The sequence below is a fragment of the Ixodes scapularis genome, unplaced genomic scaffold (genome assembly GCF_016920785.2).
Source record: "Ixodes scapularis isolate PalLabHiFi unplaced genomic scaffold, ASM1692078v2 ptg000312l_1___fragment_3__unscaffolded, whole genome shotgun sequence".
Lineage (NCBI taxonomy): Eukaryota > Metazoa > Arthropoda > Arachnida > Ixodida > Ixodidae > Ixodes > Ixodes scapularis.
Genome location: NW_024609958.1, coordinates 2522814 through 2540658, shown reverse-complemented (window position 1 = coordinate 2540658; position 17845 = coordinate 2522814).

Genomic DNA, 17845 nt, shown 5'->3' with positions numbered 1-17845 from the left:
CGATGTCAAGATTCTACAATTTCTTGAACACATGTCTAGACGAAAGATATCAGTTCAACACTGTAGCCTGTGTGAGACTCATGAAGGTGACCTGAAGCAGTTTCTGAAATCACCTAAATATTGCGATACCTCACTCTGCTGGTTGTGAAAATCCTAGAAATTTCTCAATCATTACGATACGCGTCCGATTTCCCAATTAAAAGTGAAATAAAAAATGAAAGCCGCTTACAACTCCCTGTAACGCCGAATTAGAGCGCAGCTCTTGAGGAGGAGGAGGGAAGGGCACTGGGGGGGGGGGTTAAACTAACCAGGGGGGGTCACGTGACCTTGGGGGGTCACGTGACCTTGGGGGTCACGTGACCCCCAATGCCGATGATGTCATCACTGACGTCACTGATGACGTCATCAGTGACGATGACGATGCGGGTACCGATGACGTCATTAGTGACGTCACTGATGACTTCACCAGTGATGATGACGATGACGATGCGAATGTCGGTGACGTCATCAATGACGTCACTGATGACGTCATCAGTGATGATGACGATGACGATGCGGATGTCGGTAACGTCATCAGTGATGATGACGATGCGGATGCCGGTGACGTCATCAGTGATGATGACGATGACGATGCGGATGCCGGTGACGTCATCAGTGACGATGACGATGACGATGTGGATGCCGGTGACGACATCAGTGACGTCACTGATGACGTCATCAGTGATGATGACGATGACGATGCGGATGTCGGTAACGTCATCAGTGATGATGACGATGCGGATGCCGGTGACGTCATCAGTGAAGATGACGATGACGATGTGGATGCCGGTGACGTCATCAGTGATGATGACGATGACGATGTGGATGCCGGTGACGTCATCAATGATGATGACGTCATCAGTGATGATGACGATGTGGATGCCGGTGACGTCATCAGTGACGATAACGTCATTGGGGGGTCACGCAACATCGGCGGGGGTCACGTGACCTCAGGGGAGTCACGTGACCGGGGGGTCACGTGACCTCGGGGGGGTCACGTGCCCCCTACGAGGTCACGTGACCCCGGTGGGGGGCTCGCGCGGTGCATTATGGAACATTTCCCATGATGCACCGGGGTCACGTGACCTCGGGGGGGTCACGTGCCCCCCACGAGGTCACGTGACCCCGGTGGGGGGCTCGCGCGGTGCATTATGGGACATTTCCCATGATGCACCGCGCGGTTACGCCGACGCCGACGCCGGCGCCGCTCAAGCCGGAAACGGGCCCCTAAGAGCTGCGCTCTAAAAATCGCGACACACAGAGTTTGTCTCCGGCGGTGGGAAGAGCATGGTCCGAAACCAGGACCGCTGTCAGCCAATAGCGAGCGAAGGATCCTGGCGCCTCCGACCGGCGGAATCGCAGAGTGATAGCTTCAATGCACGCGCCACGTTGCCCATTCAGTCCGCACTACGATTCAAACCTGCGAGCACTCGCTCGCGGGCTGACGACCGAACACATCACTTTTGCGAAAAATAAAAAAAAAAACATGGTGCGCTGTTTTTGAGACGAATATTGCAATAATATGTTCTTTCTTGGCGAAAAGCTAACATTTTTCGACTACACTTATTTGGTTTTATCATCTAAAAATGCATACATATTTTGTAGTATCAGCGTTTGCAATCTCAACGAAATTTCAATTTTTCATTGGTCACATATCGTCCTTGCTGTCGGAACAATGCTCCACCCCGCCGGAGGTAACTTCTGTGCCCTCGATTTTTTATTGCTTTGCCAATAGAAAAATCGGCTGCGCATCGTTATGATTTATGAATTTATAGGATGCTTAGAGCCCGCACAGGGAGTTATCGCCGTATTTAGGCGATCTCAGAAACCTCCTTAGAGCACCTTTAAATGGCGTGCGATGCACTGACTTCTATTTGGTCAACCTCTTCAGACACCTGACGTTGATTGGCATTGTTTGCAATACCAAACGACGATCAGAGAGCACCGGTGGTATCCAATCACAGGTATTTCTTAAAGAAGGAAACCTGGCAAAGTGTATTTAGAAAGAAAGCAGAAAAAATGTTATAATTGCTAAACATTTATATCTTTATACGACTTACCTTGAAATGCAGGTAGAATAAGCACCACGGCGAAAAGTACGAGCAGCATGTTCATTATATTGCAATATAAAATCACAGTCTAACGGGAACCACCTCCTAAAAGAGAAACAATAAAATAAATATAGTGGCGAAACTCGACAGCTCAATTCTTTTTCTCGGAATGTAGAGGTAACTTTTTTAAAAGAGACTTTCTGCGAAACATTAATGGTCATATATTTTTATGAAACCTTCGGCGTACATAAGTTTGCGAAATATATAATCAACAAACCATTTTCTTTTGACAAAAAAATTTTTTTTGAAGTTTACGCGTCTCAATCTCTAACTGCGCCTCTTCTGGCAACACTGAGCAGCGGCGGCGTTGATTGTGACGTCAAATGTTGTATGCAAGAGTAGACCCTTCCTCCTCGTTGTCCGTTGTAGTAGCTCATCGCAATAGCAATTTGTATTGAGCGGGACCAGACAGGCATGGGCTTTCTGTGTAGCAGCCAGCCTTAGTTTCTAAGCTTGGCTTACCTTAGCACAGCGCTACGTTCAGGTCTGAACTCGGCGCTAACTTTTCAACAGGAGACCTCGAACTTGAGAACACAGGTGCCCTCCATGCACTGGCGAAAACCGTCGCGATCATCTATATTCCAGAACGTCTACTCAATTCGCCGGCAAGCGAAGAACAATTCAATAATAAGAGGAGTGAAAAACACGTCTCCCGTAAATTTCATCAACTACTGGCCATGATGAACGATGAATTGTAGTGATTTCCAGACCGCCTAGAACACGAACGCTTTGCACAGGCATATTCCAGAGCAGATACAAGAAAAACATGGAGTCGTGTTGTCACCGTTGCCACTTACAACTGCGAGACACACCATTGAAAGTAAGCTCCATTACTCTAACTTCGCTACTTTTTTTCTGAACGTAACTGTAACTGTAACGAATTACATTTTGAAAGTAACTTACCCAAGACTGATTTAGAGACAAAATTGGTTTTATATATATATTGATGGAAGCAAATATTACCCAAAATGGCAGGAACAGCATTAAAACGTAGCTGAAAATATCTACGTACAACAGACTGGTATTTAAACGTACGGTATTATGAATTCTATTTCACGAGCACACATTGAACTCGTGGGGCCTCTAACAGCACTGCATTGCGGCAAAAACTAATACAAAAGTGTAGCAATTTCGAAGAGAACTTACGTAATGCTTTCTGGCTTCAAGGAACTTGATGGGGCGATTGCTCGTCTGAGGTGTGGAAGGTTTACTGCCTTATTTATATCCCAGTTTGTGGGTGTGGTCCTCGCAACGGGCGGTTTCATGAGAATTTTCCCGCCAATAGTAGCTTTGGAAGCAGGCGGGAGGAGACTAAGACTCCACCTGTAAACATTTCCCTTACACTAGGATTGGGGGGCATTGTTTCGCCCTTAGAATAAATGCAGTAAACAATCTGCGTATAAAAATATATTTTTATTTCTTTTTTCTTTTACCGATGGTTTGCACTTGAGTAATTCTCTTTCTTAAGGCTTGTTTAGTTCTTCGAGTATTTTTTTTTTAAAGAGCTCTATGAGCTTCTAAAGCTTTATATTCTACGCTGTGTGCACTTTCTACCGGAGCACACTCTGCAGAGATTTGAGAAGTGCTTTGTTATTGCCAGAAAGACACTAGGTTCTCTTCGAGGGAACGCCGTATCACGCAGCGCAGTGTAGTCCGTTTGAATTCGAGTCCCACCACAGACTCTACAAAAAAAAAAAAAAGCGGTTCGTATCATATGTAATACTGAGTATAATAGTCATACTAGTCCATTATCTATTATATCGAATATTGTACAGATTCCTAATCAGTATTATAAACTTTTTCTTGCATTTAAAAGATCTTTTTTGCCAAAAAGAAAAAATATTCATATCTATTTCCAACCCTAGGATGAGGGAGGTTACCTATGAAACTAGGTCTGCAGACGCATGGTTAGATCCGCACTCCAGAACAAACTACGGAAATCAGACATTGAAATATATAGTACCTCGTTTTTTAAATCGCCTGAGCGAGTTGAATGTAGAAGTTTTGAATGAAACCATAAAAAATGTACGTTCCATGTTTGTGAGAGAGTGCCCCTGGAATTTGTAAACTTGGCTAAATCGATTACTTTTCCCCCTTCTCACATCTAATGTTGTTTATTTTTGTGCTATAGGTGTGATGGTGAAAACAACATTTGTATGTACATGCTGTCCTCTTTCGCTGCTTTGGGGAGCCAGAGGCTCGTGAAGCAACAACTGAGTTGCTTTTTTCTCTGTTTCCCCTCTCCAAACGGAAAGAAATAAAGAGTTTGAGTTTGAGACTGCGCTACAACCCTATAGAGAGCCAACCAAGCAGCTCCGAGAGTGCATCGTCACGGCGATAATCGTTCTTAAGCGTTTCTTTGTAGCGAACAAAACCAATCACGCACAGAGAATGCGTCGCAACTGATCTCCTGCGCTGAAGCCTTGAAGGTACCATGGCGCCCTTTGGTGGCGGTTATAGAGTGTCTAAGCAGTGTTGCTTGTTTAACGGTTTTCCCCCTAAAATTCACAATCTTCTTAGTCGTCTACTTAAAAAAAAAAAAAAAAAAAAATAGCCGTTTGGCAGACTGTTTTGATTTTAAGCGATTTCAAATCATATGTTAGCCTTCTTTCAGCGGATCTAAAATTTCCTCGAGCTTCCATTTGTGCATAATAAATAACTCAATTTCTGTGGGAAGTTAGAGTCGCGGGGTCGCCATAATTGCTTACTTTCACTCTTTTGTCAAAGAAATAAAAAATCTGCCAAAGGCGTAGTGGGCACATCTTCACGACTATAAAGTTGAGCCGCCTTGTTCATGCACCCAAGAACGACTTAGTATATATGCAATTTCTTAAAGGGGAGCTCTGGCGAAATATTGATGGTCATTGGTTTCTATCAAATTTTCAGCACTTACCAAATATACACCCGTGAGTATGTCTACGAAATATTGGATAAAAATAAATGTATACGCATATATATATATTATTTAGAAAAAATGATTTTTAAAGTGCGTGTACACCTTCGAATCACTTTCTGCCGCACTACTGGCAAAAACGAGCAGGGGCGCCCTTGACGTCAAATGTTGCATCCCAGAGCAGACGACGCCTACTCCATGGCGTTGTGCGTTGCAGTGATAGTGAACGTTTGTGGTTCTGTGAGTATGGTTCTGGATTAGGCTGTTCGCGGCATGCGATGGAGGGGGAGGGGGGACCCGTGATGAACTGTGGGGTGCACAAACACCACGAAGGAATACAAGAGAGTGACATCCTATGGGTTTCCGACCGAGAGGTCTCTGCGAAGGAAGGGGGGCCGAGCAGTCTGGCACGAATGCTGAGTCCTAGAGTTCGCGTCGTGCTAGAAAACGGTTCCCACCTTGCAAGCAAATAAAACCTTCCATGCCATTCTTCTTCGACGTGGCATCTGGGTCGATACGTGTAGCCGGATTGCGAGTGCGCCGACATGTAGACTTCAAGGGGGCCTTAGGGAAGGTTCCCCGGAAGGCGATGCAGGCGGATCGAATGCGAGAAGCAAATCGTCTGAAATCTCGTGCTGAAAGTTCTAAAACATTTCCTCGTCAATGCTTCATGAATCGTAGTTCACTATTTCGCACGGAAAATCGCGACTGCCTTCAGATTGCTTCTGACGTCGGACGAAACAGGCTGAAGCTGGCCGTGGGCTGATGCTTACACAACATCTGACGTCACAACAAGATGGCGAGCCAGTAAAGTTGGAGGTTAGTTTTGGTTTCGGTTACGTCTTATTTTTAGAGGCGTGCATATCCGAGGATATTCGCGGATATCCGGCAATACCGTCATTTGATTGCAGCCGTATCCTTGGCCTATTCCACTGGTTGGGTAAGCGCCACGCTGAGGGCAAGCGCCAAGAGATACCCGCTTCCCGACAGAGTATATGACGATAAACCAAAACGAAGGAAAATGTCTTTCTTTACGCTGTACTCTGTGGGCACCCTGGCGGCTCCCCAGCTCAGTTGCCCGACTGCGGGGCACAGGTGGCGAAGTTTTCCGCGTCACGGCGGTACCAAGCCGGCCACGCGGACATCGCGTACGCCGCCTTGATAAGGCGGATCAGACGCGGCGCACAGGCAGCCGCTGGCTGGACTCAAGCGCCGCCGCTGCTCGTTGGTTTTCTATTAGTATTCTTCATTGTCTCGTCCATGTCCAATTAAATGTAGTTTCTTGTTGTTCAAACCGTTGGCTCGGTGTTATTCCTGCGGGTCGGGTATGCAGCGAGGCAAACCGACCGCAACAAACACCTCGGCATAGTGGGCCGTATTTGGGGGTTTTGAGTTTCCGCTTTTAGTTTCGACTGAATTCGTGGCAATCGGTCGTAGTTCCCGAATAATCAATGCAATCGGCCTTCTGCTCCGTCTCACTTTAAGTCCAACCGCATGCCAAAGCTACGATGGAATAGAGACACTTAAGCGGCGCTGATAATGTCACGGCAATCGACGTCTATGTGCGTTTTCTTTCACGGTTAAACTCATAACACGCAAAAGAAAAAAAAAAGTCCTTCACACGTGGCATATTTTCTCAGCAACTTGACTCCTCAACACCAGCAACATGGTTCGCCAGCGTTCACTCGTAGCAATCGAATTTCCGCGATGTGCCGTCATCATCGTTGAAATTTAATTTTCGCGTACTATTTCGACACATAGTTACGCGTTATAAATGTGTTTTTATAGATTTAAATGGCGTTGAGAACACTGACTCATTTTTTCTGAAACGATTTATTTCAAACAGACGATCTATTTCAATCCAGAAAGAAGACTAGCTGGCATTATCACCGTCAACGGCGCTGTGATGCGGAAATATCGCTTCTCTGATTGGCTGCTGCCGCTTCAAACCTCTCCGAGTTGTCCGGGTTGCTCAGCCGTTCAGCGCCGAACTCGATCCCAGCATTTCGTGTTCCAGCGCGAGGATCTAGGGAAAGCTAGGGAACAATTAACTCGCCAGCAACACCGAATTTGCTAAGGAAATTGCCCGGTCTGAAGCGGGCCTAAGCCCGCTTCAGACGCCGCCATTTCTCTCGGCAACTTCATTTAGCATCTACGGAAAGCTAGGGAACAACTCGCCAGCAACAATAAAATTGCTGGTAAAGTCGCCGAATAGCAAGGCTGAAAATAAGGTAACCTAAAAAAAATAAGAAAACAGCATGCGATGTGAGAATGAACGTGACGTAAGCACGCGACACGTCAGGCTCAGGGGGATAGCACAGACTCAAATTATTAGGCCCTTCCCCTCCTTCTTCCTTTTTCGAAATCCAGCCGACCCTGTATTGTACGCATGCATTCGCTCCGGGCTGCGGTGCGCTAACACTCACGGCCACCGATCCCTCCATGTCATACATACTGGTCATGTCCAAGTTATAGCGCCTAGCGAGGAAAACAATCGAGCACGAAGCACGACATCTGAATATTAAAGATAGGTCCAGGATGACCTCCATTCTGGATTTCGTACGAACGTAAAAAAGAGAAGTTTATTGCTGAAATGAGTAGAAATTTGTCTACCCCTCTGCCGTCCTTATGTTCACTTCATATTTCAAAAGAGAACAATCTCAAGCCTTCCATGTATGCGGGAAGCCGCCATAATTGTAATTATAACGGCAACTTTGGTTGAAGTCATAAGTGAAATTTTTGATGAAGTCCTGCACCTTAAATGTCATGTGGGGAGACATAAAAATAAGTCATATGAATGCAAAATGATTGTACTCTAACAATAACTAACACCTTGGAGCAAAACCGAGCAGGCACAAAACGCCCAAGTGAGACCCATACAATTGCCAACCTTTTTGCAAAGTTAGGTGTTTCTCAAGCGCGCGTCCTTGTGTAACCGATCCCTAACTATCATCATTTTTCTAGGGTGTCAAATGTGCTATCACGGAAACCTCCTATAGACGCCGTGGTCGTTGCTTAGTCGCATGTTTCAAATTCTAAAATATCTGTGTGCCATTGGATTTTTTACTCTACATATTTATACTTTTTACACGAAGAACTAACAACAGGCTGGGATTTATAAAACACATCAAGGCAAGCAAGAACAGTTGCATTTTATTATTGCCCTGAGATTTACCGCATCCAAAGAAACCACTTGCAGGTTGACGATAAATAATGAACTGAAAAAAAGGTTTAATCGGTGAACTTGTGAGCAATGAGCAATGATTATTGCAAAAACAACTGCGGTGCAAAAACCTCGAGCAGTAGCTGGCAAGCATGACGTGTCGTAAGCATTGACGTAAATGCAGTGCCCCTTATGACCTTGTTGCGTGCATTGTCTCTTTCTTGGTTTCTCTTATTTTATATTGAAAGGAATGTTCTCAATATACAAAAACTCTTTGTCCGAGCAAAATGCGCTGTTCTTCAGTAGAAGCGCAGCACCTGTTTTCGCATCTGCAATGTAAACTCTTTGTAATTTACCTCGCTGATTGTTCGCTCGCTCGCATAAGATACTAAAGATATTGCACGTTGTTTACTGCAAAACTTTCTCGCTTCCATTGTGTTCTCGTTACATAGACTCTTATTGTACTTCCAAAAGAAACAATTTTAAAATAACAAAAATCAACTTTTGTCAACTGTTATTTTGTTTAGATAGAAGGGACGGGCTCTAAAGCTGCGTTCCGCAAATCTCTCGCAGGTGTTCTGCAGCGGCTCCCACAGTTCAAGCGCTGCATATCAATGCAAGACGCCGGATATTTTTAAGCTCAGCGACTTCCTCATTGTTTTTCTACTCTCCCAACTGACCACATGTGTGCTGGTCAGCCATGTTTATTGCGGGGGCTTTCGTAACCGCGCTGCCGCAACCGGCAGCCCGGGGGCCAACTGAAACACCTGCAATAGCATAGTGTAACATCCCCCTTCTTTCCGCATTGTGGGATTATCAGTTTTTTTAAGGTACATAGTCCTTCAGATACCGTATTTACTCGAGTAATAGCCGCACTGTTTATGGAGAAAATCTTAGGGTTCGCTTCTCCGCGGAGCACGCGGATCGCCAATTGTCACGATCGACAGCGTGATTCCAGCTGTTTACAGGACAGAAATAACGGAAGGTTGCATTTGTATGGAGACTCGTGTTCCTGATCTAGTTATTCGCCATGTCATTTCAGTGCAACGTGATGATTGGCTATATATGTGCTTTGCGGGAAAGTAGACACAAGGGTCTTGTTCATAAATAGTGCCGCTATTACCCGAGTAAATACGGTAGTTTGGTACTGGGCCTTCACGAACACGTCAGATATTTAGGCTGCTTGGGCCCTTTGAATTTGCCTTCAGAAGACATTTTGCAGACACAGCTGTCTCCTGCTGGGCCTTCTTCCTGATGATGGCTTTCGGCCTGGTCGTTGTCCACCTCGTTTTCTTCTTAACCACTCCACGTTGGGACTAGCACCTTGCATGACGGCTCTCATTCGCCGAAGTACAAACATTTCTATTCGTTTCAACATCATACGATCTGTTCTTTGCCCTCTGCACGACTAATTTTTGCCCCGTGTGCGTTTTCCTGTGGGTTGGACTCTCACAGAGTCTCCTTGGAGTAGTGGAGGTAGATCTTCCTCTTTTTCATTGTAATTGTTTACCATTATGTTCCTCAGTGCTTGTTTTTGGCGCTTGTAGTTGATTTGTGGAAGTAGCCGCATGGTCGTGGGAAAGAGAGTGCTTCGGGTTCCTTTCCTAATAAGTAGCTGGGGAGGGATGGCATTGAGTTCTTGTCTCGTTGTGCACCGATACTCCAGTAGTGCTGGGTACGGGCCACTTCCATCCATCATTGCTCGCTGTATCTTCTTCGCTGTTTTTACAGCAGTTTCAGCCATGCAGTTGGGCTGCGAATGGCCTGGCCTTGATATCACGTTTTTGAAACCCCATTCTCGTCTAAAATTCACAAGCTCTTTACTTGAAATTTGAGGACCGTTGTCGCTGACAAGAGCTGATGGACGGCCATCTCTTGCAAAGTTCGCTTTCATTTTCCCGATGACCGCGGCTAATGTAGTCCATCGCAGTTGGTTAGCTTGAAAGAATCCATTGTAGTAGTCCACGATCTCAAGAAATGTTTTTGCTTTGCATTACATGAGGTCTGCCCACGCTCTCTCCCATGGTTGGCTTGTCATTAAACTTCATCGTTTCTTTTTTTGTCTGTGAGAGTGAGTTTGGCATATCTCGCATGTCGTGTGTAGTTTGTAAATTCCGAGTTCATCTGTGGCCAGAATGCACTATCTCGTTTTCTTTGAAGTGTGGTTTTCATGTCCATGTGCAATTTACAAAGAGTCTAGCGTTGCGTTCGACGTAACCCTTGCTCGGCACTCGGTAACGATCCCCCACTTTTTACCAAGCACTTTGTGGACGTGCTGGGCCGTGCCACGGCAGTGCTTCGGTTAATACAAATAGCGATCACTCTCGCGCCCAAAACGTTTAACCGCATAATTAGTTAGCCACATGAGCACTGTGTTCGCATTTCGAAGTTAGGCAAGCCGCGCGACACGGAACTCACATCTAGCCGAGCAACCGTAACGACATACGGGCGTTTACGACCAAACACAAAACAGTAGATGACCTCGCTGTGCCAATGTAGAAACATATCACTGAATACTGCTAAAAAAACGATAAATGAGAAAGCCCTTGACAAACTAAGCTTAGGAACGCGGGCAGACGGACGGCAACACGCTAAGCGGTGGAAGACGAGCCAGCAAACATAACTCCCGCGGCGCCATGTGGATGCTAGCGCTTCTTACGATGTGAGGTCATGTGAATAGCCCCTATAAAACAAGTTAACCCTTAATAATGACACCCGCTGAACCTGAAATTGCAACGTAACCCACAACACCATTGATTTAAAAGTTAGTTTGCAGATTTTAGTTAGCTTCTTATAATTTTGTGTCGGTTATTCTCCTATTAATAACTTAATAAGTGCAAGGTGATTGGGCCTGCAGATATTAGCAAACATTTAGTCAAGGCGACATCCGCTTAACTGTCACTCCCCTTTTCTAATTAGGGTAAAAGCCCCCGTGTGTTGCACCGATGTCACCGGAAAAACAAACCTTAATCACTGATAAACTACATAAAAAGTTCACCTTCGCAATTTCTTTTGTGGCATCTTCCGAAGTAGGTTTCTTGGAGCTCGGCACTAAAAAGGAGCTCAGCGAACTTTGTCGCTTTTGCGGCATCTTCAGAGTCAATTTGAAAGCCACAGGCACAATGAGCCAAAAACGTTTCTCGGCTGGTTGCTATGCATTGTTGGCGGCACTTCCGTGGATGCGTGCAGGTGTGAAATGATCGATGTGGGTGAACGAAATTGTTCAAGCAGGAAGGTAGGCGTCTTCATATGAACGTTGGTGCTCAGAAGTTCGTCCCAAACGTGTAAGTAAACAAACTGTAGGGCCAACGGTTTGGATATGGCTTGACTAAAACGGTACCGGAGACCAAAACTTGATATACCACGGAAGCATCCAAAGGCACGAAAAGAGGATCATCCTGTGCCGTCTGCTTCCTTGCAGCGGAAGCAGACGGAAGGGTGAAGGCCGTACCTGAGAAGGAAGGCCGTACCTGAGAATGCTGTATTGTCGGCGACAAGTGAGGAACGCACACGTTAGCTTCCGCCATGTTTGGTTGCGCGTGCGCGCTCGTGCTATCAAGGGAAGCAAACTCATTAGCCCAGGACCGACGATAGCAACCACTCTGAGACATGAAAATATTACTTCGTTGAGCTTCATCAAATAGTACTTGCACCGGTGACGTTGTGTTCTTACAATGTTCCGGAATAAAACAACCGGAATTGAGAATTTTACATATATGAATGAAAGGAACGTTAATTTTTTTGTTTACTCGCAAGATGTGGTAAATGGGGAGGTTGAGAATTGCTTCGAAGCGCCGGTTAAAGCCGACCCTTTCGGGCGATGCTTTCGACCTTCAAAAGCGCCCGATCACTGTCGTGGTATTACAAAACTCTCAAGATGCGTTTATACGCCCAGTACTTTGCAGCTAGGCCGGACGATTGCTGACCAGCATCGAGCTGCGCGATCCTCATCTCTTGCAGGGACTGCCCCTTCTGTACGCATCCAAGGAAAGACCAGATGCCTCAGTCATGCGCATTGGATGTTCGTCTGAATATAATCAGATATGACAACTGATATAACTCAGCTAAGGAAAACGGCGATACGCTTAATATAAAGATGACACAGATCTGGCCGAGGAAGACCTTCTATGACCGATCTGTGGAATGATAACACGCTCGTCGCGAATATGGCAGACAACAGCAGACGAAGCACATGAGGGAGGTGGAGCCTGAAGTTGTTCACTACTTTGATGTGTGGCACGTATCGAAAAGTAAGTTCAATAATCATTTTCTCCTTAGCCTAATCAAAAGGAAACCACGAGAGCACCTCATCTGACAGAAAGTCGGAATCAGCGATGACTAGTACTTCGTTGTCACTGCAGCTTGTTCGGACATGCCAGCCTGCGGTGGTTGATAAAGAAAGAGCGGGCACATATAAGAATACTGCCTGCTTACTGAGCGATTGAAACACTTGTTTCAAATACGAGAAGAAGCTGCAGGAGCAAACATTGTACGAGTTTTATATCCCCAACCGTGATTGCTGGCTACAAGTCCCATGGAACCGTAGGGTCGCACATCGATGTAGTCCTGGTTGTGCTCACGTTTTTCCTGTTGTTTGAAAGGGATCAGTTGGCCTCCATCAATGAGCACCATTTTGTAGTGAACAGTGATGTGGTTGCTGCGCTATTCGGGCCTAACCGTGACAAAGTGCATAACCTGCTAAATCTTGCTGCATTTTACAAAAATATAAGGAATTCGCGCCAACTTTGCGCCCAAACTTGATTTCAAGTTAGTAATGCTGAAAATATAATAGCTTAGGCCTCGCAAATGGGCCCGATTGTTGCTATACGAATGTGTGAGTTTTCAAAACTTTAGATTATCGCGTCAAATAACGCACTATTTGATCTGATTTCGCATCAAGCACTCGCAGCACTGAAGTTCCTCAATAATTCTTATGTTTGTGTTCTGTTCTGACGGGTTAGTTAGTTTCGTTGAGTGAGTTCTCACCGAAAATTGGTGTACTGCTCTGAAGCGGCAAACACGGAGTTGGCATCGTGATTTTGTGTGTTGCTTTGCTGCAGCGAACCTTTGTGTTAAGGGGAAAGCATTCCTCCAAAGCGAGACGGGACAATTTTTGAATAAAACTGCGCCTTGTGTATATGATCCACTTTCTCTGGTATCCTGGCGGTACCTTTTTTCCAATGCTATACTTGTCAAGTATACCTCTCTACTGCAGAAACGTTTTATATGGATTTCTTTAAGTTCATTTTATGCCAACTTTTTTGTTAAGTCATCACTTTTACATAGGAATGAGCAAGTTATTACTAAATTAGCAGAAGTATTGAATGAAAGCTTGGAAAAAACTACAACGAGTTAGGCGGAATTGTTTTTAAGGAGTTGTATCAATCGTTCACAATCCAATTGTTGTTATGAAGTTCTAGATATAATAAACGAAAAGTAGCCCAAGAGCCTAGATATAATAAACGAAAAGTAGCACAAGACCACGGAACAAAGAAGACAGGGACTTCTGTTTTTTGTTTGCTATGTTTAATTAATCAGTCCATTAAATAATTTTAGTTCTATATATAAAATATATTTGTCGTTTCACAATAAAATTATCTTTCTTTTTTTTTTTCTGAATTAAAAATTTCAGTTTTATCACATCCCCTAGAACTTCTAACATTATTTCACTGGGATTCCGTACCTAAAATAACCATTCACCGCAGTTCGTGCTGTCCGTCATCAGTCGTCTTGTTACCGTGTCTGGTGCTTCTATATGCAACTAAGCAGCTAGTTTTGTGCTTGAGGAAATCAATCCTGCTGTGCAATCGATGATAACAAAAGGTTGCACATAAGTGAGAAGCCAAAGTAGACACTGCCTAGTTGGACATGTCAACACATGTGGACATGTCAACACATGGGTCTTAGTGTAATATTTGCAGCGTTATCAATGAAAATGAAGTGTGCACTCATGCACCAAAAGTTCTTTTTGCTGCTACAAAATGGAGTTTTGGCTGCTCCAAGAGCTGCTCCAAAACGACATAGACCTATCACATCATTGAGTGATGTATTTCACTCCAGGTTGTGGGATGTTGCTACCAACACAGGTACCGATAGAGTAACCAAAGGATTGTCTCAACAGCGGCGATATCTCAAAGGAGACGTCAAACCTAGTAGCCCGCGGTCCCCACATCTCCGCGGCAATATAGACGAACGTTTAGGGCTACATTACCGCGGGTCCGTTCGATAAACCACCTCCGTCGGTGCCAATGATCGTCTACCTCGTCTCACTCTCTCGAATGTAGCGGAAGAGAAGACACATGTACCAGAGTAAGGACAGAGTCCAAGAGCATTTATTAGAAAACTCTTAAAATGAACTACAATGTCCGCATCCAAAATGCCCCCCCCCCCCCCCCGCGCCGGCAAGGTAAGAAAAGGTCCTTACCTGGCCAGACGCGGGAGTCCGGAGAGCCAAGACCGGGGAAGCATCGGGGAAGTCGCCGACACACGTCCTATCTCTTTCGCGGTCACCCGGACGAGTCCCTTTCCCGAAAGCGGGAAAACAAGAGGCGAAACCTCCTCGCCTGTCGGCAGTGATTCGCATCCGAGCGGGGAGACGGAAGAGGTGCCCCCGGGAGAGAGTGAGAGGAGGGCCCCCAAGCCAGGCGGCCCTCCGCCTCACGAACAGGTCGGAGCTCACGGCGAAGAAGGCCGAGCGTTCCGACCCGCGGCCGTTATCACAGCCATCGGGGAAGGGAGACCAGAGGAATCCCCACATCCCCCCCTCCTTAAAACGGTAGGTGGGTCTCAAGAAAGAATAAAGGAGGCCCACCTGCTCTCATAAAATAATATATCTCTCTGTGCACCCCCAAACATATACACGCGACACCCAGCGCGCGTCTTCACAGTGTCCGCCGTCTACAGCTGGCCCGCAGGACCGAAGACCCGGAAAGTTCAAGTTCCAGGCACTTCACAGTCGCCGCCACAGCACCGCAGAGCATCAAGGCACCGTGCTGACGCCGCTGGACCCAGGTGTCGCGGTACGAGCCGGCCTGCAGTGGGGGGCAGTCAGGCGGTCGTGAAGGCGGAAGCACCAAAAAGACCAACGACCGCCGCCCACCAGCGGAGACCAGCTGGGGAAGTCCCAGACACGCTGCCCGGGGGGCTCGGCGCCATCTCGGCCGCAGTGGGCTGGTGAAGGGGAGTAGACGACCTGGGAGCAGACCTGCGAAGTCGTAATGCGCCAGCAGCCAACACGCCCAGAGCCGGCCATAGACCTCCCCAAAGGGAAGAAAGGGCGCCGCCGCCTCCAAACGAGGGGACGCGCGCAACCGACGCTCGCCTGCCTCGGGCCGCAAAGGCGGCAAAACGGGCAGGGGCAAACGACAAACAAAAACCACAAAAAAAGGTGGCCAGTTTGTCAACGGTGACAGGAACATGCCAGAGTGACCCGATTCGACACCGGAAGAAGAAGCCATAAAAAGAGGGCCCCTCCGTTCGAAACGCGTCCACATACCAAGCAAACTAATTGAGTTCGCTTAATGTGGGCACCGGGGAGAGAGCTTCTAGGAAAAAAGCCGAGTTCTCAATCCTTTGCGCAGGCAGTTAACACAGAGGCTGCCTACAATACCCGGTTTCATAGTTACCGGAAGAGTCCGTTGACTATAAGTGGCCAAAAACAGATAACAGTCTGCAGCTGGCCCGTCTTCTGAAGTCGAGGTAAAGGGATACGGGGACTTCGAAGGGGCGGATAGAAAGCAACCGCCATGCATGCGCGTCTGCGAGCGGGGAAGATGCAAGTTCCCGCGCAAAATAGCCGCCATCTTGCTCCCCACGGAGGAAGACAAAAGGGGCCGCAGCTCACACGCTCAAACCTGCCAGCTTCGCCAAATATTTGAGCTAGCTAGCTTACCGAGGATAGAAAAACATGTCTTGCACTCGATACGGCTTGATCAAGGGCTCACAACAATGTGGACCCTTCTTTTGAGGCAAGGCCAGGTTTCAGAGCAACGTAACAGCTAAGAGTCTTAGAGTCACTCTTCCACCTGGATCACACGAGTCTGACAGATATCGCCAAAGGGCGCTCTGGCTACATGGCGCCTGGGATTCAGAGCAACGTAACCTCCGAAAGTCTTAGAGTCACTCGTCCACCCAGATACTGTCAAAGTGCGCCTCAGACCGCGTAGCGCCACCACCATGAACGCGAAACTAGTGCCGTTCTTGGAAAACAACAACAGGCTGCAGGAGTACGCTGGCATCAGGCAGAAACGAATCTTTCCCGAAGAAAACCCTCCGCGCCCACTGCAATACCAGCAGTGAATCCAGCGCGCGCGTCAACAGTATGTGAACTGCTTCTCGACGCCGACGGTTACGCGGCCCGGCTCCCGGAGCCCGTCAGTAGCAGTACCAGCTACTTATCGACGTTATTGGCAGGCGCACCGTCCGACTCTAACTGAGTGTCCGCGACTACTCAGAGTCAAAGAAAACGCGAATATTTACATTCCCAGACTGCACTGCTGATCCTTCGCTACTCTTTTCTGCCAAGCCTCACTCGCCGCCGGACATGAAAGTCCGAATGGTTCTCAAAAACATCATCAAAACTTCTATATACATTTCCCAGGACAAGTTGTTGGTGGCGCACAAGGAACCCAAATACACACAGGTGAAAGGTTCGCCTCAAGCATGGAGAACAAAGAGTCTCCCGCAACAACGAATGTTGCTTGACGCACGCTAGTTCAAAACAGGAACACGCGTACGAATCACACCGCGCTCGCTCATAGGAGTGGCACTGCGGGTTGCCGACTCGACATTAATCGCTCAACCATAAGTGGCGAGATCAGGACGCTCGTGGTACGGGGCGATCAAAGGCAAGGAATTGCTGGCAAAGGCCGGACAAAAGGACGGAGGCCAGGAGCCACGACCACGATAAAGGAAGTCGTGGCCCCACGTTGGGCGCCATTTTATGTGGGATCTTGCTACCAACACAGGTACCGTTAGAGTAACCAAAGGATTGTCTCAACAGCGGCGATATCTCAAAGGAGACGTCAAACCTAGTAGCCCGCGGTCCCCATATCTCCGCGGCAATATAGACGAACGTTTAGGGCTACATTACCGCGGGTCCGTTCGATAAATCACCTCCGTCGGTGCCAATGATCGTCTACCTCGTCTCACTCTCTCGAATGTAGCGGAAGAGAAGACACATGTACCAGAGTAAGGACAGAGTCCAAGAGCATTTATTAGAACACTCTTAAAATGAACTACAATGTCCGCATCCAAAATGCCCCCCCGCGCCGGCAAGGTAAGAAAAGGTCCTTACCTGGCCAGACGCGGGAGTCCGGAGAGCCAAGACCGGGGAAGCATCGGGGAAGTCGCCGACACACGTCCTATCTCTTTCGCGGTCACCCGGACGAGTCCCTTTCCCGAAAGCGGGAAAACAAGAGGCGAAACCTCCTCGCCTGTCGGCAGTGATTCGCATCCGAGCGGGGAGACGGAAGAGGTGCCCCCGGGAGAGAGTGAGAGGAGGGCCCCCAAGCCAGGCGGCCCTCCGCCTCACGAACAGGTCGGAGCTCACGGCGAAGAAGGCCGAGCGTTCCGACCCGCGGCCGTTATCACAGCCATCGGGGAAGGGAGACCAGAGGAATCCCCACAAGGTATAAAGGA